At 35.4% G+C, this 23,322-nt stretch overlaps 1 protein-coding gene and 1 pseudogene across 1 annotated transcript in view; one reads left to right on the forward strand and one right to left on the reverse strand.

The window, feature by feature from the left end:
• The window catches only part of LRRTM4 (leucine rich repeat transmembrane neuronal 4), a 705,057-nt gene that overhangs the window by 324,353 nt on the left and 357,382 nt on the right, over positions 1-23,322 (reverse strand). The window lies entirely within an intron of this gene.
• The window catches only part of LOC122214801, a 107,088-nt pseudogene continuing 90,624 nt past the window's right edge, over positions 6,859-23,322 (forward strand).

A 23,322-nucleotide genomic window follows, 5' to 3' on the forward strand; every position in this document is an offset into this window, starting at 1 on the left:
GGAATGCAATAGTGACACAGGGTGAGTGACAAATCCTGTATGCTCCAAATCAAGGAAATTTTCTGTAAGATTTTGAGTGCCCAAAAAAGACTGAAGGAAGGGCTAAAAGCACTATGAACTTCTGGAGTTCTTGGGCTGACTCAGGAGACTCTGAATGCGAAGGAAATGCTTTCCAGTGTAATTCCTGTAATATCACATAACAGAGGTCAACAAACTGTGTGGCTGGTGTGACAAATGTATCTGCTGTCTGCCTTTGTAAATAAAGTTGCATTGAAACATAGTTGCACTTACTCATTTATGTATCCTCAGTGGCTACTTTTGCACCACAGAGGTTGAGGTGAATGACCTCTATGAATGACCTTATGGCATGAAAACCTAAAATATTTGCTCTTTAGCCCTTTACAGAAAAAGTTTGCAAATACGGCCAACTCCAGGTCCAAGGGTAAATATGGTATCATTTGTATTAAACAAAGTTTAACCCCAGCATTAATTCCAAATATTAGACCAGGTATAAGAATTCACACAGGTAAGATGTTACATTGTTTCATTAACTATGGGCTTCATTTAAGGCCCAGGGGCAGCAGGCTGAACATCAAAGGTAGAAGCACTGCCAAAAGTACCTTCAAAGAGAAAAGTCATGATATTTGGAGAAGGAAGGTATCACTAAAATAAAATAAATAAATAAATAAATAAATAAATAAATAAATAAATAAATAAAAATAAATAAATCATAAGACAGAAAATAAAAGAAACATTTTAGCCTCCAGAGATACCACAGATATGAGGGAGTGCACAGACAATTGAAGATTTAAATTGGCAAATTGAAACTAAACTTTTTCCATCTTGCCTGTCATAAAAGATTTAAACAACTCAATGCAACCTCCAAGAGAATTCCCAGTCATGTGAAAAGTAGCCATCCATCTGTAAGAATAAAAAAATATTAGTTCACTGGGCATATGAATAGACTTAGCAGTTGAAAAAAGGGGACCAGTCTTTGAACTCTATACTACTAATACTTCTTAGAAATGGATCTACAATGTAAAAGGCTAAAACTATACGGTGTTCTCAACTGGCATTCTCAGTGTAATTCAGGAGGCCATTATATACAGTACAACAGAATACACAGTTACGGAAAGGCAATACTCAGTGAGGAAAAATGGATTTAGAGGGAAAGATTGTACTGCATAAAAATCTAGTGGAGGCAGTAAGAGCAGATCACAAATTTCAGGAAACACAATCAATCAACCAATCAATCAATCAATCAAAGGCATTCTCCTAGAATTTGGATAGAAAAAATTCAAAGACGAGAAAGAGGAAGGATAAATCAAAGAGGTCTCTGGCCTTAATTGAACCTAGAATTTCAGGCTCAAACATTCATCTGCTTGTTTGACCATATTCTACTTGAACATTTAATAGTCATCAAATTTAACAAGATCAAAACAAGACTCTTTATTTATATTGTTCTCACAACTTCTCCTCTTATAATCTTCCTCCTCTTGGTTAATATCATCATCCTAAAATTGCTCAAGGCCCAAATCTAGAAGGTATTGATTGCTGTCTTCCCTGCAATCCCACAAGGAATCCATCAGCCCATTCTGCCTAAATGTATCCGTAAATTATAACCACCTTCTGTGCAGTCCCTCCACCTCTGCCTTGCTTGTCCAGGTCAGCAGTGTCTCTCACATGAACTGATAGAAAAGTCTCTTTTCAGAGCTCCCGGTTTCCACTCTTGACAGCCACTAATCCATTCTCCATAGGGCAATTAGTGGTGTTTTAAAAGTGTAAATCAGATAATGACACTTTCCCCCCAGAATCCTCAAATTGCTTCTCTTTATAAGAATAAACCAGGCACAGGGATGCCTGTGTGTCTCAGTTGGTTAAGTATCCAACTTTGGCTCAAGTCATGATCTCTGTGTTCGTAGGTTTGAGCCCCACGTTGGGCTCTGTGCTGACAGCTCAGAGCCTGGAGCCTGCTTCAGATTCTGTGTCTCCCTCTCCCTCTGCCCCTCCCCTGTTCATGCTCTGTCTCTGTCTCTGTCTCTGTCCCTGCCTCTCTCTCTCTCTCTCTCTCTCACACTCAAAAATAAATAAACATTAAAAAAAAAGAATAAACCATAGGAATCTAAAGACAATGATGGAATAGGCTTTGATTTCCATAGGTACCCTCTTAAAAACAGATGCGACAACTAGGAGAGCAGAACTTCAAAACCACATATATATCTGCAACAAAACTAAATGATAACACATTCCCACAAACCTCAAAATATGATCAGGTGGTAAGAAACCACTAAGAGCCAGAGATGAGGGTTTATCATCATTTGTGCAGAAGGGAGCATGGGATCAAGCAAACGTGACAAGAGAAGAACCTCCAAACAGTCAAGAACTTCTCACTGAAAAAGTTGGTGAGGCCAATTTGATGACAGTAGCTAAAATGGAGATGGGTTTCATCCACTCTAATCCGGAAGAGAGTGCCACAGCCCCAGTGTGAAGGTCTCCACCGGCCATTGTTCCCTTCGAATAATCAGAATATCAAATAAAGAATATAAACCAATATGTATAAAATTGCTAAAGATAAGAAAGAAGACTCAAAATATGAGAGCACCAAAAAGGCCAGGGAATTTGAGAAATCAAATAATCAAATAATAGAACTTTTTGAGTTGAAAAATACAAATTTTAAGTATTTTAAAAAACTAAAGGCCGAATTAGTAAATGACAAGACAGATGTGAAGAGATGACCCATGGTGCAGCACAAAATGGTAAAGATAAAAATTTATATATATTTAAAGATAAAAAAAAAAAATATATATATATATATACACACACACATATATATATACAAATACATACATATGTATATGTATATATATACATATATATATATGGAAAAATAAATATATATCTAACAGCAATTTAAGAAATAAGGGACAGAGGATGTGAGGGAGAGATAAATGCAAAGTGGCATGGCTTCACAGTTTTCATAACTGAAAAAAAAAGACATAAATAATTAGATGCAGACATCATGAGAAGACCTATATGGGATAAGGAAAGTGAGCTCCACATCTAATCACATGGGAGTCAATCTCCAGAACATGAAAGCAATGACTTACATGGATCAGTGAGAAACAACTAAGTACCAATAAAGAAAAGACAACTGGATTGACTCTTTAAAAGACTGAGAGAAAACAGCTTCAACTTAGAACTTCTATGCAGGGCACCTGGGTGGCTCGGTCATTTGGGCTTCAGGCTCTTGATTTCAGCTCAAGCCAAGATCTCACAGTTCCTGAGATTGGGCCCTACTTGGACTCTCCCTCTCTTTTTGCCCCTCCTCCAAATGCACATATCCATGTGCATGCATGCACCCATACATACCCTCTCTCCCAAAATAAGTAAATAAACTTAAAAACAAAAACCAACTCATACTCAGCTAAACTATCATGTAAAAACCAATAAACAACCAAATAAATAAAAATCCTCAGACAGTTCAAAATCAAAATCTAGTGACAAGAGTTTTGCTGAAGTATCTTCTATAACATATTATATACATGGATAATAAAATTGAATCCAGTAAGCATTGTTAATGAAAGTTTAAACTGATACAAACATAAATTGCTATTATACATTTTTAGAGATTGTTCATGATCTTTGTGCCAGGAATCCCTTACCTATAAGTTTTATCCTAATAATTTTGCTATGGATATTTGCAAAGATTTTCCCACAAGAACATTTCAAAATTTTTCATTATATTGAAATCAGAAACATTTTTCACCCTGAACAAAAAGAGACTTGTGAAATATATCATGAAATATTGAAATACTATGCTATCATTAATCATACTTTTATTTAAAAAAATCTGTCTAAAAGCATAATAGGTAACTTAGGTATATTACTGTTGAAAGCAGCCTATACTCTTGTACAGTTTGTTGACATATTACTAGAGACATACTCTCCAAAATATTTAAATTAGTTATCTCTGGTAATGGAATTTTGAGTCCTTTCAAATTGCTTTTTTTGTGTCTGACAATATTTTAAAATTATTTCTACACTAAACTTTTCCTTTTATACTCAGAAAAAATATTAATAAAAATAAATACTATCTATGGGTCTGAATGCATCTTCAGTGTTTGAAAGTTTGAAGACATAGAATTTGAACAAGGCATGGAGAAGCATGAAATATCTACTCCGATTAGCTTGTGAGTGGAAGGAAGGAGTTTTTCTACAGTAACTCACTACTTCTAGTCTCATGTGTTTAATGTAGAAAATGTCTGAGGCAGGAGAAGAAATAATGGAGGTGAAAAGTACTCATGGGAATACAAGGCTGGTTTCTAAGGCAACCAGGTACATTCTAACTAATCTCAAAATATGATCACTTTTCTAGGGGTGTGTAATGTAAGCATACAAAAACTGACTTTTAGTAAATGTGTTTGGTGATTGCTTCTGTTTATATCTATTTGTTTAAGTTCTCCTGGCAAATAAAACATGTAACTGGCTATTTTCTTGAATGACCAAGAAGGAAATTAAACTACCAGTTTCCACTGAGATTATAAACGGATTATAAAGTGGAAAAATACGTTGTATCATATTACCACATTTATTTTAAAGGACTCTACATATTAACACAACTCTAGGCATGGACATCATAGGGAAAAGTCATTCTTAAAAGAGCATTTTCCCTTTTACATGCTCGATATAGTTAATAAATCTGCAACAGTTTTTCAGTGTTATGTAAAACATTTTACCGATATTTAAGTGCAGTGTTCAAGAATCACTGATGAAGGGTTTAAACAGATGGAGATTTATTTATATACAAATGGTGCGTAACAAGCTTTTTTTGAGGTTAATGTCTACTGGGCTGAGAGGAAGAAGGGATGGATGTGGGGACTCTGAAATTATCCCATTAATCCTACTAAAACACATCATGAGAAAGCAAACCACAGATCCTAAGTAGATCATAGTGAGATTCAGCAACAATATGATTTATTAGGCAGAATGGAAGATGTCACTTAATTATTTTAAAATGTAATGTAACGCAGTCAATGTACAACACTGACTTTATTCTCTACCATCTCTAACAACAGAAATGTGAGAATAAATTCAAATTCAATACTAAAGCAGTCCATGTAAAGAAACATAAAGAAAAAAGAAACTAAATGCTACTAAGTATGTGATTATTGCATATATATTATTTCTGCAGTTCAGGTAAGGACAATCACAAAAACTTGAAAGTTATTTTTAGTAAATGAATATTTCAAATTTAGCGTAATTATCTACTTACTTTCTAGCCATGAGGAAAATAGTCAACTATGCTTCATTTCCTTTTATCCATATGTAGCATAGCATATCATGCTAACTCTTTTTTAGAGTATCAGAAGAATTTCAATGACTGATAATATAGTCCTCCAAAGCCTGACAAAATTCAGCATTCTATTTGTCATATAGTAAAGACTCTCATTTTTTTTTATTTCATACAACATATAAGGAGTGTCTTTCTGCCCCCATATACTAAGCCTCCCTTTCTGTTTTCAAAAGTAACCAAAGTTTTTATACATCACATCGTTCACCCATTTCAAGTAAAAAGTATAAAATTCAATGATGTTTTAGTAACTTCACCAAGTCATGTCACCATCACTATAAATCACTTTTAGATTTCATCCCCAATGTAAACATCTACCGTTTATATACACCCGTGCACACCTGCCCCAGGCCACCACTTTCTCCATAGATTTCCCTTTCCTGGAGGCTGCATATGTAATCAATAATATATGGTCTGTTATTTATGGCTTTTTTCAGAGTATATTGTTTTCAAGGTTTATCCATGTTTAATTTTTTTAGATATTTACTTATTTATTTTTGAGAGAGAGAGCAGCCAGGGCAGGGGAAGAGAGAAAGAATCCCAAGCAGGATCCATTCTGTCAGCACACTTTCCTAAGGTGACATCCTCCCCCCTCCCCCACCCACCCCACTCCTTTTTTTTTAACCATAAATCTCCTGCTCCATATGGGGATGACAAACAGATGAGAAGTAACTTCTTCTTTATATTAGCAATGTCCAAATAAATAAATAACGTTGTAAATTAAAATGTCATTACACAGTTAAGTTGGGGCAAAAATACAATCAGCTGATCCAATTTTAAAAAGTTTTAATCCTACCGGGAATTCACAGAGTATGCACACACATAGCATGCACACACACAGACACACACACACACACACAAATTCATGTTTTTGTACATATTTTTAAAAATCTAATAAGTGGTTTATTTTATTCAAACATGCTAAAGCTTAGGCCTGTTCTAGGTGCTGGAACTTATTTCTGCACTAAGAATTCAAGAGTTCATTAGCTCCACGTGTCTGTGTGCTCTTTAAAAAGATGTGATTGCAGCACCATAGAACTTATGCTCCATCTGCAAAACTTCAGCATTGTACTCAGAAAATTTATTGTTGTCAAAACATAGCATTTATTTCACAACAAATTTACTTTTCCCATGTTCATTGTATTTAGAAATTCATATTATAACAAAAAATAATTGCGTTGTCCTCAGAAAATGTTCCTCCTTATCGCAGTAACCTCATTTATGTAAGACCAGAACTTTGATCAAATGCTATCACTGCCAGAAATTGGTAAATTTTGTGGCAATACTGCCACTGGGAGCAAATGCCATTTCATGTCACTTTGTTTAAAAAAAAACTGATAGTCTTAAAATTAAAGTGATAGTCTTATTTCCAAATATTATTAAATTATAGGCTGGTTTAGGAACATTGAATGCTAATATTGATGTAATATCTGGAAAAAAATGACAATCTCAAACCCAGAGGAGTATCTACTTTCCTCATGAAGGAAAATTATTTAGTCATTAGGAACATGAGTATGGCCGGTAAGTCACTGACTAACTCCATTTTTATTATTTTGCTGTGGTTTATGGGTTGGCAGAGACACATAATTTCTTTTAATCCTACTTGTTCATTATTAATGCTCAAAATCTATCAGTGATGGATACAGCATGCAGCAATGCTGGACATCATTACACATATTTATTTCTGAGACACTTTAGCTTTCAATAAAGTATAATTCTGGAATCTAGTAAAATTGAATCAGGTAAAGTGAATGTTCATCCCTGAAGGCAATGGCCATGTTCCTAGACAGCAGTGGTTGTGGTAAGGCTTAGTGGTTAAGAACATGCATTATGAAGCCATCCTACTTGACTTATTTATGTAAATAATTTTTTTTTACTGTTTATTTTTGAGAGAGACACACACACAGAGTATGAGCAGGGGAGGAGTATAGAGAGAGACACCCACTGAATCCAAGTCAGGCTCCAGGCTCTCAGCTGTCAGCACAGATCCTGATATGGGGCTTGAACTCACAAACCGTGAGATCGTGACCTGAGCCAAAGTTGGACACTTAACCAATTGAACCACCCAGGTGCCCCTTGACTTGTTATTTATTAAACATGTGGGAGCTAGTGACAAGTCACTCAAATTTTTAAGCATCCATTTTCCCACCTCTCAAGTGTGGATAATAATGCCATAGAGATTCCTTGAAGACAAATCCCCAAAGACTACATGGATCATGTAAGTTTTGTTCTGATCAGAACTTTGAGGAGAGCTCCTTTTTTTTTTTTTTTTTTTAGAAAGAGAACCATTAATAATATGCTGGGATGACACACACACAAAAGATTTCCTGAACAAGTTGAGCATTTGATTATTTTATGTAATGTACACTTGGCACAGTGCTTGGTCCCTGGTAAGTGTTTAATCCAGCAAGGAAATATTAGTGTTATTTTAATTTTTATCTATTCACCTGATATTGGAGGATCGAATCCTCTTTTAAGATATTTTGATTTAAAAGCAACTAAGATAAATATGCAGTCCAACCATTGTCCTAGGGACTTTACTCATAGGCATAGCTATCAAGTAGCCACTTATGTAAGCCATGTTTACTTCGCCTACTCTACTCCAGATACTGTGGCGAATGATATAGTCAGACCAATGAAGAGACAGTTCCTGCCTCTTGGAGCCTACTTCCTAACAATACACTCAAGGGACAATAAATTTTTAAAAAGGGGCAACCAATGCTTTGTGGGAGAGTTTCAAAATGATAGAAGCTTCTCTTGCAAATAAATTTCCACAGAAAAACACCTGAAATGTTATTGTACAACCAGGGATTCATAAAGGTTACAAAGATTTCTTCTTTAATTTGAGAGCTTATTTTATTCCAGTTTCCCTGGATAAATATTAACCAACAACTTTTCTTGGCTTAGATCTCTAGAATTTTAAATGTCACTGTTCTGGGTAACTTAATCCTCTCTTCTGTGGGTTTTTTTTTCCTACTCCTCAGATCAAGACTGGAACTCAAGTCTGAGGATATTCTGGGATAGCTGGTCTAGGATCTACTAGGATTCACTTATATTAGTAAAGATAATCTACATTTATGCATAACTTCCCAAAATTTAATGCTTTAACAAATAAATGTCTACATTTTACTCATGGAAACTTTGCTATTGCCTGAGCATATCTCCCAAACAGCTTCCAAATGGTGACTCAGTAATGCAAGATATTTCTATCTTAAGAATATACCATCTCAAAAAAAAAAAAAAAGAATATACCATCTCTACACTGGCCTCTATAGTCATTTGGAAAAAGGAAGGGAGATACATGCTAGAAGGTTGAAAAATGGCTTTAGTCCAAATTGGTTTTGCATCATTTGTGTTCATATTCCATTGGCCGTGGGTAGTTACGAGAGGGCTGGAATATGTGTGTGTGCTGGGTGGGGGGCAGGAGGGGGGTGACGCATAGGGATATTCCACCAGCAGCAAATATATCATCCACATGATCCTACAAGTTTCTAAAATGACTTCGTATGAGAATTAAGAAATTACCATGTGGAGTGTAGGCTAACAGGAGACACACTAAATTCAGTTAAATTTAGTCTAGGATTTGAGCAGAAATTGAGGTGAAGGGTGATAGTGATAATTTCAAAAGATGTGCTTTATTAATGAGTGAAGAAATATTTCAGAAAGAAAGTTTTGAGAACTACTTAAAGCAGAGCTCTTCCCCAATATTAGTTCAATAACCTAAAATGGAATATTAAAATGGGTCATTTTTAAAAGATTCAGAAACTTGAGATACATAAGGTTTTCAAATACTTCACTAATTTTCTAGGTCAATAATGTAATTTCATGCTTGTGATGCTTCATTTTCAAAACCAGACTGAAGCATCTCTCTTTTTTCAAAAGCTCGCTTTCTTAGACTCAAGTAATTTGAGAAATGCCTTGACAGTGCTGGAAAAAAATGTATGTATTTGTATAAAGCACAATATTTATCTTGGTAGGAAAACGAAATCTGCACAAACAATATCTTTGGCATCTCTGATAGCACCAAACATTGCCTTCACTTCACTGAGGCATGGTATTTGTGTCAATGGCGGAAAACATTTTTTCTATCAACCCTTCTTGTTCTTTGACAATCTGAGAACATATAATTTAATTTGGCTTTCTAACAGCAGTCTACAGCTCTTCAGTGCAGAAACTCAAGTGTTCAGAATGATTTTGAAACAAATCTCGGAAAAGAAACACAGGGGATTGTGTGTGTATGTGTGTGTGTGTGTGTGTGTGTGTGTGTGTGTGTGTGTGTTGGGGTTATGTATGTGTAGGTGTGCTGTTTGGAAGATAATGACAAGAGAGATCAACAGGACAAGAAACAGAGTTTTAGTGTCAAACTTCCATGTCTAGGTGAAAGAATTAGTTCTTTTTGGAAAGAAGAGAAAAAAGAATGTGAAAAGACAAATTAGGACCTCACCATTTAATTTCTTGCTTCCAACAGATGAATCATGCTATATTTTGTTTTATATGAGAGAAATATCTACATTTTAAAGACCAAACTATGTGTATTGATTGTATTATCAGCTCCTCATCTTAATATCAATATGAACATCTTTTTAAATGAAACCAAACTGCACTTAAACAAGAACACAGCGCAATAAATTACCTCTCCCAGACAGAGGTTAAGTGGTATTGTGCTTCTTCAATTTAAAGCAAAAGCAAAGTGTTAAGAAAATATATATTTATTTTTATGCTTCACATTGAAAAAAAAACATGTATCTAAAACCTTAAAACCAAGATGCTGCTTTGGAAAATTCTGCAAAGTTTGAATTACAAGGTGGACAAGAATTATTTTTAAATAAAGAACATTTTTATGCCACAGAAATAAAAAAAATAATAATAAAGTAGTTCAGAAAATGACAGAAGGTTCTGGTACAAATAAATTTCCACAGAAAAATGCCAGAAATGTTATTATACAACCAGGATTCCTAAAGATTATAAAGATTTCTTCTATAATTTGAAAGTTTATTTTAGTCCAGTTTCCCTGGGTGAATATTAACCAATTACTTTTCTACCATTTGCTATAACTGAGATGATGTTTAAGGTTACTGTTTTTTTGCAAGGGTGATGAGAGGGTAGCAATGATTAAGGCTACCTGTGATGAGGTTCCACTACATTATAGAGTCCTCAGAGACAAGAAAACCATAAATCTAATTACCATCAATATTTGGAATAATACAGAAGACTGATGATTATCATGCACTTTTGAGAAAATATGCAAATTAATTATCAGTAATAACTTAATATGTTAACACTGATTATTTTTGCTTCAGAAGGTATAGACACGTTAATGCATAAATGTATATCCATATAGTATATATTGTTTTATAGACAATTAAATATAAAATGCATTTGTTTTAACAAGTTTCATGTTAAAATTAGAGATCTTAAGGATCTCTATTTCACAAAAATCACCTGCATAAACATCCCCTAAGTGAAATAATTGAGTTCAAGAAAAAGCTGTTCACATCTGGTCATATACATGGGCCAAATTAGGAACCTTAGTGCAAGGTCAAGTACGTTGAAAATATTTTTTTAGTATAAAAATAAGTGTAATAAGTGCTAATAGTACATTTTTGTCTGCAGTTTCCTTTTTAAGTATCTTACTTCCCAGAAAGCTTTCATGATGCAGGTTTCTCTCTCTCTCTCTCTCTCTTTTGGACAGGCATACATCATTCTTGCAATTTGCATATGCATAGCTCACAAAGTCTGACATTGGGCAACTGGATGTTAATATTCTATTCTAAAACTCTGCCATCCACCATCCATAAATGTACTTTTCCCCATGAGAGTCTGCTCACCGACTTAACTGAATAAATGCTAGAAAATCATCCAAGTAAAAAGTTCTGTCAAGTAATAGGGGACGATAAGCTCAAGAAGAGGCAAAACTCAGAAAATCCAGCAATCTGTGATGAGTGAGAAATAATTAATTTTGAAAATATTATTTGTGTGATTTTACCACTCCAAGTGATTCAGAAGTTCCTCAGGTTTCCTAAAGGCTTTTATTTATTTAGGGCATGTCAAATTTTATATGTATCCACTCTATGAATCAGAAAACATTGAGACTCTGTAATAAAAATCACTGGCATGGCTCAACGTGTTAAAAGCAACAAACAAAATGGATTAGAATCCATTCAAATACATTAAAAATACGTTCTTTTTTCTAACAGTGAATATCCAAATTGATTTGCATGTTGGGAACCAGTCAGTCATGGAAGCAAATGGATCAACTGAGGAGAAAAACAACATAAACAAACAACCACAAACTTTCCCCCTATTTGCAACTTCAGTCCCATGTGGAGAAAGAAAGACACAGAGAGAGGAAGTGAAAGATGGTGGGGGAAATGTAATTCATCAATTCAGTCTGTTTACTGGCTGTTTTGGCATATTTTTCATATTCCCACACTAAAGTATATTAACTTACCTGTTGAACTCCATTTAATTAAATAATGTGTGTGTGTGTGTGTGTGTGTGTGTGTGTGTGTGTGTGTGTGGTTTTTTTCCCCCTTATTTTCTGGCTTACAGCTTTAAGTAAATAAAAAAGAGAAGGAAACCCTGATTGAACCATGTAGAAACATAAGTGTTACTGCTGCAATATTTCTCCCAGGTTCATTAGTGTCTATGCATTTTGTGTGGGACTGGACCTTTGCAAAGAATAGAGATATGAAGAAACAGATGGGGGCAGAAAAATGTGCATAATGGCATAAGTTCATGAATCCAATATGAAATCTTTGACTTTAAAGATCATATTCAATACAGAGATACATGAAGGAAAAAAAACCATTTTGGAGTGAAATTTGGATGAGAAAAAGTGTTTTTTTTCTATTTTAGAAATTCCTAATTTTATCTCATTTTATTCCTTTGCCTTCTAACGAAACTGATGAAAACCATTCCCTACTGGCAGGTAAAGTAGTGATGCACTCAGTTCTCGAGATGTAATCTCAGGGAAGCCTGACATCAAGGAAGATGAAGCCACAGGAGGGAGAGCCCAGGCACAGAACTTTAATCACAAGAGAAGTGGATAAGTTTGAATCATAGTCCTATATCTGGAGGAACTGAGGCCAAATATAAAGAGAACCCAAACATGAGGACAAGGAAGAAGACAGGGGCAAAGAGTGATGGAATGTGGAAGGGACCTGGGGCTTGTTCAGAGCAACAAGAGCAGGAACCAAGTTAAAGGCCTTCAGGAGAATCTCAAAGCAAAATCAGAAGGACATAATTATCTGCATGCTATGACATTAAAGACAGAACAAGTAATATTTTAAGTCCTCTGACTTTAAGACAAATTAGTCATAAATTTTAGTATAAAACAGCATTAGTTTAGGGGCACCTGGGAAGCTCAGTCAGTTAAACATCTGACTTCAGCTCAGGTCATGATCTCAAGGTCTGTGGGTTCTAGCCCTGCATTGGGCTCTGTGCTGACAGCTCAGAGCCTAGAGCCTGCTTCGGATTGTGTGTCTCTTTCTTTCTCTGACCCTACCCCACTTATGGTCTCTCTCTCTCTCTCTCTCTCTCTCTCTCTCAAAAATAAAAATTAAACAATAATAAAAAAGAAGAATAACACTAATTTAGAAGATTAAATGAAAAATTAAGTGGCAATGAGAAAAATTTTGTGCTTGAAGAAAGCTTTCAACAAGGTTAAGATGGAGATGTCTTTCCCATCTAAGTCACAGACCTCACCAGATGGTCCATGCTATCTGTTATTCCTTGTCAACCTTTGATAAACTTGGCAACAGTGGAGTCACTCCTTGTGTTTCCAGTTCCCTGAAGGGAATGTTAATATTTTTTATTCAGTTTTGTGCCCTTTTAGCCATCAGTACAGATTTGTGTGGCATGATTTCCAGATAATGGAACATGGCAGGAAGATATTCTGCTGACTATACTGTTTTTTGTGTGTTTGTTTCTTGCTGTGATGTGGTTCATGACATCCATCTTCCTCATGTCAACGCATAACCTGTGCTGACTTTTCAGAAACATTTCTATTGTCAGGCATGTCTTGCAGATATGTCTTCAGGGAACAGGAATTAGCAAGCAGAACCGTTACAGCATTTTGGGCCTGGGTGAGCGGGATGTTTTAAACAAACAGCAAGTGTGTCAGTTGGTCCTCTCCTCATTTTCCTAATCAAAGCTCTTTAAAATCCACAAGTGACTGTTCAAATTGAAACAGGAATCTGATTGAACAGGATCCAAAATGGCTGCCAAATCCATCATGGATAGACCTTAGTAGAATTTCCTTAAAAAATTTTCACTGTACATATATGAAATCTGCTATAGTTCTGACTGTTTTATTATAAGTTTCTGCCCTCACAATAGGAAGTCATATTTTGGATATCATATGTGAAACAGTTGTTCTTGGTCCTAAGATGACATTTAAAGATTCTCTAAAGATTTTTTCTGTAATTTTATATGACATCTGGTATGCAGATGAATAAGATATTCTAGAACGGCTTTCATCAGAGATAGAGGAGAATGTGAACGCAGTCCCCACCAGAAAACAGCTCTTCTCCTTTTTCATAGGAGCGTGTAAAAACCAGCACAAATTTGGTAGACCAGGCTTTGCTTTAAGTCTTCTATTCTCTTCCATCCTAAAAGCCCTACTGAAGTCAAACCTCCTTTATCGTTAAGTTTGAGATTATGGATACAATTGAGACAGCAGAAGCAAACTAGGACTATCTTGCACTAATGAATTCATCCTATTTAGGATGGTTCTCTAAATGTTCTTTTTAAAAAATATTTAATGGTATTTATTGTCTACATGCCAGTAAAATGGAAGTATATGCATTCTTACATGTCTTTAATCTGTGTGTGTGTACATATGGGTATATGTCTAATTGAGAAAGTTATAAAGATATGGATATTTTAAATATCAACACTGAAAAACATAAGACATCATTATTTCTAGTTTACAGAATTTGAAAAATCATTGTGCCCAATGGAAATTTTACTTGAAGTTAGTAACTTCAGTGACTTAAATAATTAAAAGATTGTACACACACACACATGTTTTTGTGTGTGTGTGTGTGTGTGTGTGTATAAAACTGTATGTATAGGTATGTATATGTGTGTATATACACACACCTACATATGTTCTGGATTATATACATATATGTATGTGTATATACTGGGTGAAAATAAAACTAATCATCTGCAATAGGGAACTAAAATAAGTAAGCTATAGTCGCAATAGATACAAGTAAATTATACTTGTGAAGTCCTCAGTTGTTTACCGCCGTTGAATTGCTTTTCTCCAAAACACTCCATACATCCATATTGTAAAGCTAAATTGGCTTTTTGTTGTTTACTTCACTTTCAACAATAGCCAAATTATGGAAAGAGCCTAAATGTCAATCAACTGATGAATGGATAAAGAAGATGTAGTTTATATATATAATGGAATACTACTTGGCAATGAGAAAGAATGAAATCTGGCCATTTGCAGAAACGTGGGTGGAACATATGTTTTCACTCATATGTGGATCTTGAGAAACTTAACAGAAGACCATGGGGGAGGGGAAGGGGAAAAAAAAGTTACAGAGGGGGAGGGAGGCAAATCATAAGAGGCTCTTAGATACTGTGAACAAACTGAGGGTTGATGAGGGTGTGGGAGATGGGAAAGTGGGTGGTGGACATTGAGGAGGGCACCTGTTGGGATGAGCACTGGGTGTTGTATGGAAACCAATATGTCAATAAATTATAGTTAAAAAAAACACAAAAAACAAAAACAAAATTACATAACCTTAAAAAAACATGTATTAATAAATAATTTTCCTAGAGATTAATTCAGAATAGAATAGACAAAAGATTATATTTAAGCATCATTAGCAATAACAAGTTAGTGAGGAATAAATACAGGAATTTCCTTTTGAGGCCATAGGATATACAATGGAGAGAACCATAGAAATGGTTTGGATGGTGGAGGGGAATTTGGGAAGTTCTAAGTTTCTGTATCATTTATTGTGTCTTCTCTTTGCCTCTAGTGTGGTATATTTCTCCTTGTGCACTGAAAGGAAAAGATTTTGCATCCAGTATCCCAAAGGTAAGAAAATGGTGATTCCATTACAAGAGAGGCTATTTAAGTAAGAAAGATAGATTCCCTTCATGGAAAATCAATTCTCTCAACTCGCTTTATATGGATTTCTTGCATCCTACAAGTAAAATGTGGGATGTAGAGAGAAATGTGAAATGACATAGGGGTCTTGTCAGGTCATTCCTGGAAAGGTTTGGAGCTATTAATGGGATCCTCTGGGGGTTGACTTAGTAACACCTAAAAATGGAAGAACAAAGTTGATAAAGGTTATTAGGATGATAAAAGAATATGAAGGTATATAATCGTTGCAAGCTGTTTGCATCATTGTCTCCCCCTCCCCCCATCTTCCCGCCCCCCGCAGGAGAGGGCTGCATTCCTCTGAGTTCAAGGATATTTACCCACGATTTTTTTTTTCTATTTTTAAGACAGTACTTGAGAACTATAACATGCAATGCCAAGGGTTAGTAAGAGGTCCCAGAATTTATTTTTGATTCTGCTATGGATATATGAAGGTTTTTATATTTCCTATATGTACAAGTCTATCTTTCTCCCTTTTGCACCCTTAATATTTTATTATCCTCTACATATGTTGAGACGCTGACATGATATGCCATTGTTTCTTATCTCCTCAACATTGTTATTTTGATCCTCTCCTCCTCAGCTTAAATATCCTTTACTCATATGTCAGTCTTCCTTGACCACCCCAGCATCATGCTCTGAAAGAATTCTGAGCCCAGCCCAGATCTAGCTTTTCTCATCTGCTTCTTAAAACTTCCTGTTATGTAACTGTCTTGTAAATTCCTTATGGCTCATCATACGCATTTAACAAATGTTCAATGTTTCAACTAATCAAAGTTACTCACTTAAATTTAATTGCATAAATCCCATGAATCAATAAACTAATAAATTTTATTGTAGCTAATCCCCAAGATGGCCAACAATGATCTGTGGCTTTTGATATTCACCTTGTGTGTACTTCCCTTGCATATTATACCAGAATTGGTCTACAGGACCAATAGTATATTATAAAAATGATGACATATCATGTTCGAGATTAGGTTGTAAGTGAAAGCAGCTTCCACTGATCATTCTCTTTCCCTTTCTCCCTCTGTTATCACTTGTTCTGGTGAAGTAATGCTAAAGGCAACCTTACAGGAAAGCCCATGTGGCAAGAACTGAAGTCTCTTGAAATAAAAAGCACATGAGCAATCTTGAGCCAATCCTCTAACCCAGTTAAGTCCTCACAGATGACAGTAGCCCTGATGGAGAGTAACTATAGTCTCAGCAAAGACCTGACCCAGAACCACACAATTAAGAGGCCCCCAGATTTCGAAGCTTCAGAAACTATGTGAGACAATATAAAATGTGTTTTTCAAGCTACCAAGTTTTGGCCTAATACAAATAGGTTATGGGGGAAGTGAAACAGAAAATAAAAAAGTTCATGCATGTAATAGATGTCATTTTTATCCAATTAGTAAGGTTTGGAAGTTTCCTGCACTAGAAATTTGACATCTGGGTTTAGAGATATAAAACAACCAGAAAATAGACTAAAATATGAAATTCTGCAAGTTACAAAAACATGTTAAGCAGTTTGTCTTCAAATTTAAGACTAAATCTTTTCCCACTGATGTACTTGGCCCCTATGTGTCTGTGACAGACTCAGACACAATCAGCAATAGTACCTTAGCAGATTAATCACCCCAAAAAGTCCCAATCCAGTAACACCACATAAAACCTATCCAACCCTATGCCTCTCTCTTAAAGTCAAAAGTAATATTCTGCTGTGCATTATGAGAAAGGAAAATTGTGCTGACATTTTCATACTTGAAAATTGTACTAAAATTTATGTCTTTCATATTTTTATTCACATGTTTGATTTTCTACTTTGTCCTTGCAAACAGGTGCTCCCAATCAAAGAAAACATGTTTATGTCTCTGAAACTCCTTTGTGTTCTTGTGCTTCTCATCCTCAGTGCATGTTTTCAGGTATCCAGCTCCATGGCCATGGCCTGAAAACATTGATATAACCTAGGGGATAAAGCAAATAGTGAAAAAAAAGAGTAGTGAAAAAAAAAGAGTAGTGAAAAAAAAATGAAAAACTTCCACATAGCGTGGGACTAACTGATCTCTTGATTCTCCAGTGGTCTCACATAATGAGCAAATAAAACTTTCACTGAATGCTGATACCAAGCACTCTTGTGGGTAAGTGTGAGTGCAGGGTAATGTTCCCCTTCCCTCTGTACCAACAAATGTTTGTAATGCAGAGGTGGGCATCTTCAATGAGGAGGAAGAAGAAACCACTTAATTAAACCTGGGATGGTGCACATTTAGAATTATGTGGAGCACGAACACAAAAGGCCCCTCTGAATGAGTGGACCCAAGCCCTTTGTTGCTTTACTTAACGTGAATTTTCTTTGTTTTTCCAGCTGGTTCTCTCACACTTGTGCTATGTTTGATAGAAGCTGACTGATCCAAAATGTGCTTGGCCTGACTTGGATTTCTGGCTTCAGCAACAAGCCTCAAGAAAGTGCTAAAGTTACTCGTCTGTGGTAATCAAGTCTTCCCAAACATGAACTTAAGTAAAGGGAAAGATGAAGTGTCCTCCACAGATAAGCTGGATCCTAGTTACACAAAGCTTCCAGGGAATCTCTGTATAAAGCTAGTTGGCAGTCACAGAGCCTTGTTCATAGCAAGTAAGTGATTGCCTACAAGGTGTGCCCACAGGCCTTGTACAGAATTGTCATTCTCTACTATTAACCGAATGCAGTGGTTTCTCCTGTGAGGTAAGGCATTGCTTAAGCAAAGCAACTAGTAGGCACTTGTGATGAGTACTAGATGTTATATGTAGGTGATGAATCACTAAATTCTACACCTGAAACCAATTTTACCACATATGTTAACTAATCAGAATGTAAATAAAAACTTGAAATATAAATAAATAAATAATAAATAAATAAATAAATAAATAAATAAATAAATAGATTTATTAAAACCTCTGGTGATGGTTAACAAATGTTATTTAGTATGGATTTATAAGAATGAATCAAGAATGAATAAGAATGGGAAAAAGAAAAAAAAGGAAAGCAACTAGTAGCAACCCAGAGTGGTCATGGATAATTTTAAACTTCCTGAAATGTTCAGGTTGGAATTCAAAATTGCAATTGCATGAGTAGTCACAGAGATACACCTATCACATAGTCTTCCTCCAAAACTTTCTCACAGCACATTTTGAAGGCTCTTAATTATTAGGGTATGTCTTGCTTTATAATCTCACTGTAAGTTCTTTGAATCTACTAATCACTTTGCCTTCAGAAAAGGCAGTTACCAGAATCTCTATACTATGCCTCATCTATCCTCATCAGTGGTTTTAAGTGCCACATACTGTATATGTGAAAAAATGCACAGTATTTTCTAGTTTAATTAAGATACTTGCCTTTAGTTAACAAATGAAGATGAGGAAAGTGAGCAACAAAGCTCCAGTGCTTTGATACAGAAGGCTTCCATTTGTGTTAGGGAAACAAGATGAGGAGATGTTCCACGCACCCTATGTTTCAAACCCACATGGTGTATTCACAATTAAATTCTCCTTAAAACATTCTGACTTCTCCATGTATGTGCACCACATTATTCCTTCATCTGACTCTCTACCATGAAAGGTATAACTTTAGGAGTATCATAAATAACTGGACTTCTAGAAAAGGTAAGAAAGAGGGACCTTTGGTTCTTCATACTCAGTAGTGTGTATGTATATGCATAAGAACGAGGGGGGAGAGGCCTAAAACTACACATAAAAGCAAATTTCTTTTTTTTTTGTCTTTAGTACTTTAGTAAGTTAAATTCTGTTCCTGAAAATATTGCTTAATGCAGCTTTCAGTTTGTGATATACTAGAGTTGATCCATGTTTACTATCCAAAGACTATGGAAAGGAACACAGAGGTCTAAATGGAGGCTTAGGGCCAAGAACATGAGTTATTTGTCAGAGTTATTTTTAATGTGTGCTCTGTAATGGATTTATTACTAGGAAAATTAGTTAGAGGGAAAGACTTATTGAATTTCACAAAAACATGAGTATAATTGAATGTATTATTCACTTGGTGTAAATCCAACTTTATTAACAAGTGGGCATTATTCAAGTGTTCAGGTTTTTCAAAGGTCAATATACTTTCCTCAAGGCTGGTAAAAAGTTATTAGTCTACCATGTCATTATTCAGATTATTTAAGACTGTGACAGACTGAGAGCTTTGTTTTCTTTTTGATCATTATATATAAAATATGGAAAGTGTTGAAGAGATTCCTACAGTAAAAATAATGAAAATATTATTTTGAGTGTCCAGTATAAAATATAATTATTTATGTTTAATTTTTCTTTTGTTATTTTATTTCCCTATGTATCACACAAAGGAGGGAAGCCTGTTGGTGAATGTATGCTAAACAAAGCTGCAAGCAAATGTTTTATAAGTATTTGATCATCACAGCAAGCTATGAGGTAGTTATTAGTGTTATTCTCATTTTACTAACAAAGAAATTGAGATTCAGAGAGTTTGAACTAAACAGGATCACTTCCCTTGTTAGTGTCAAAGCTGGAAAGAAACATCAGCTCTTCTGAAATTCCAACTCTATTGGTACCAGTGTTTCCATCATTGACTAACTGGCCATGATAATCTGGTATGTTAAACATATAAAACTGAACTGACAGGGTTAGCTTATCTTTTGCTCAGTAATACAACTACCTGGTTTGGAATCTTAATGGAACCAAAGCTGTGGTTCATAATATATTGTATAGAAAAGTGGAGAAAGGCCAAATACAAATCTATTAGTTCATTTTGTCAAAGATTAGCCTAAGTGGGGCTGTATGTAACAGAGAGAATGTCGATGGTATGGACACCAGGGAGAAATTTAGAATAATTTCTCAAAGGTAGGATCTAATCCCTTATCCCCTTCAATAAATTTTCTGTGGATATACCCAACTTATAATTACTTAAGAGGAAACATCCCTTAAAGACACTGAAGCAGAATTTTAAGAAAAAGAAAGACACAGGGAAGAGAAAGGAAAAGAAGAAGGAGGAGGTGAAGAAAGAGGGGAAGAAAGTGGAGGAAGGGGGAGATAAAATGCATATAAGTATAGATATTAAGCCACTATTACCTGGCATTTATTTGCCTGGAGCAAATCTAGCAACTTCACAGAGAACCTACTTCAAGTTATTGAGCATAGCCAATGGCCATAATAAACATTTCGAGTATAAATTATGTCTTTGTTGGCTTTTATTTGTTTAGAAATGGAGCTAAGCTAGTGTTGGCAGCTTTGCAAATATCTAAGAGAGAGGCTGGCCAGCTCAGCAGTAACTGAGAGAAATATCAAGAACACTTACTGTGATATGACACAGCTTAAGCATCTCTTTCTTCATCATATTTTTCTCAGTTTACTCTATTTTCTTTCCTTCTTTTTTCCTGGAAAAATATTTAATGTCTTTGCTGCCTATGGTTAAATCTACCAGAAATATCCTCAGATCTCAGCTTATACTTGCCAAAGCAATACAAGACTAAATTTTGTCCAGTTGAATTAAGAAAACATAAACGAGCTACTTTAAGGGTCAGTTCCATATCAAGGTGAGTTAACTTTTACTAAGGGATAATTGGGGAAGATGTCATTCAGATTTCATCAACTAATAGGCTAATGACCCAAGGATTTCTTGTTCTTAATGTCACAGACTTTAGTTCTGCCATATAGTGAAGGCATACTAATTTATAATTAGATATCAATGACATAAACTATATCTCTGCATGGATGTGCATGCAACCTGGTCCCGTTAGTGCCATGAAAAAAAATAGTGCAATGTTAACTGCCACCTCACTATATTACCACTTGCCATTAAATGTCACCCTGACTCCTGAGGCATGGGTTATCATAGTCATTTGGGATAAAAGCAAGTACCTGAACTTTGTTTCATTTGTTTCCATACGCATATTTGAGGAATTATAAGCCACTCATTGTGTGAAACAGTAAGAAGAGATTTAAAGAATGAGTTATATTTGCCAAGTCTAAAATCAATGTCGGTGTATTCTGTCTTGGTAACAAACACTGAAAACAGCAAAGATTTAGAAGCACTAGAAAAACAATCATATTCACTGTAAATATAAAGTATATCTCTATTAACTTATATATGTATATACATATTCATAAATATACATATAGCTTTTGAGTAAAGATTTATAAGCAGGAATAAGAGATAATAAAGATGGGAATTAACATATTTTTGTTTAAAATTTTTTTAATGTTTATTTATTTTTGAGAGACAGAGCATAAACAGGGGAAGGGCAGAAAGAGAAGGAGACACAGAATCTGAAGCAGGCTCCAGGCCCTGAACTGTCAGCACCAAGCGTGATGCAGGGTTCGAACTCATGAACCATGAGATCATGACCTGAGCTGAAGTGGTACGTTTAACTCACTGAGCTACCCAGGCGACCCAATGAATTTTTGTTTTAAATTAAGGTGCTGGCACTTCAAAACTGACCAAATTAAATTTATGTGAAATTAAGATCTTATAATACCACGACTTGTTCATGATAAAGATATGTTAAGCAAGTGGCTTATAGACTGGGACACATTGCCCAGCTTGAGGTGATTGTTTTCAGTTTGATGACTCTGCCCAATATTTTCACACATATTTTTTTTCATTAGGAAATAATTTTCATTAGCTTTATGTTTAACACAAGAAATTCAAGGTTCAGGAGACACTCTTATGTAAAAATGTGTTAAATATGTTTACATTACTTATGGACTTTTTCCTCCTACTAAGGGACACCAAAATTGGACTTGATGCTTCAAGTTTCATATGACTAAGGATATCAAGTTTCTTATAGTTCACAAGTATAGTGATTTTTTTCCTTTCATTTTTAATGTTTTTTCTTTTTACAGTTTTAGTTCTTATATCTCTATCAATTGTCTTTGTAGACTTGAAAATATTATTCTTAGAGGAAAAAAATCTACTGAAATCTTACTGTAGCAGAGTCTTGATAGCATGTCAAATGCTCTAGGCCTTTTAGGTGAAGAAAACTCTTTTTTTCTTTTAATTTTTTAATGTTTATTCTTTTTTTAATGTTTATTTATTTTTGACAAGGAGAGAGAGAGAGACAGAGCATGGGGGGGGGGGCAGAGAGAGAGGGAGACACAGAATCCAAACAGGCTCCAGGCTCTGAGCCATCAGCACAGAGCCCAACAAGGGGCTCGAACTCACAGACCACGAGACCATGACCTGAGCCAAAGTCAGACGCTCAACCGACTGAGCCACCCAGGCACCCCAATATTTATTTATTCTTGAGAGAGAGACAGAGACAGAGCACAAACAGAGTTGGGGCAGAGCGAGAGAGAGACACAGAATCTGAAGCAGGCTCCAGGCTCTGAGCTGTCAGCACAGAGCCCGACACGGGGCTTGAACTCATAAGCTGTGAGATCATGACCTGCGCTGAAGTTGGATGCTTAACCGACTGGGCCATCCAGGAGTCTCCGGTGAAGAAAACTGTTGAGAATTTCTTTTTAATCGTGTAAGTAATCAGTCACAAATTGAATTAAATGGACATACGTTCTTTGCTACGTTTATGCTCAGGTTACAATGTAAAGGGGGTATATGTCCATTTGAAGACAAGACAGTAAATGACAAGTTCAGTTCTACAGACAAGAAATGATACCCTTCAAGGGCATTTGGAACTTTCAGAGGCACCAGTAATATTTATTTGAAAGGAACTACTAATAGAAATCCTGAAATTATTCTGACTGAAAATTATAGCTGAAACAACAACGACAATAATGAATAAAAATGGTCTGGTAATAACTTTCAATCCAAATTTTGAAGACTCTGGATAAGCAGTCCCCCAACTCTTACAGAATCCTGGCAGACATTGGCCAACATGTGGGGCTTATA

The sequence above is a fragment of the Panthera leo genome, chromosome A3 (genome assembly GCF_018350215.1).
Source record: "Panthera leo isolate Ple1 chromosome A3, P.leo_Ple1_pat1.1, whole genome shotgun sequence".
In the NCBI taxonomy this organism is placed as follows: Eukaryota; Metazoa; Chordata; class Mammalia; order Carnivora; family Felidae; genus Panthera; species Panthera leo.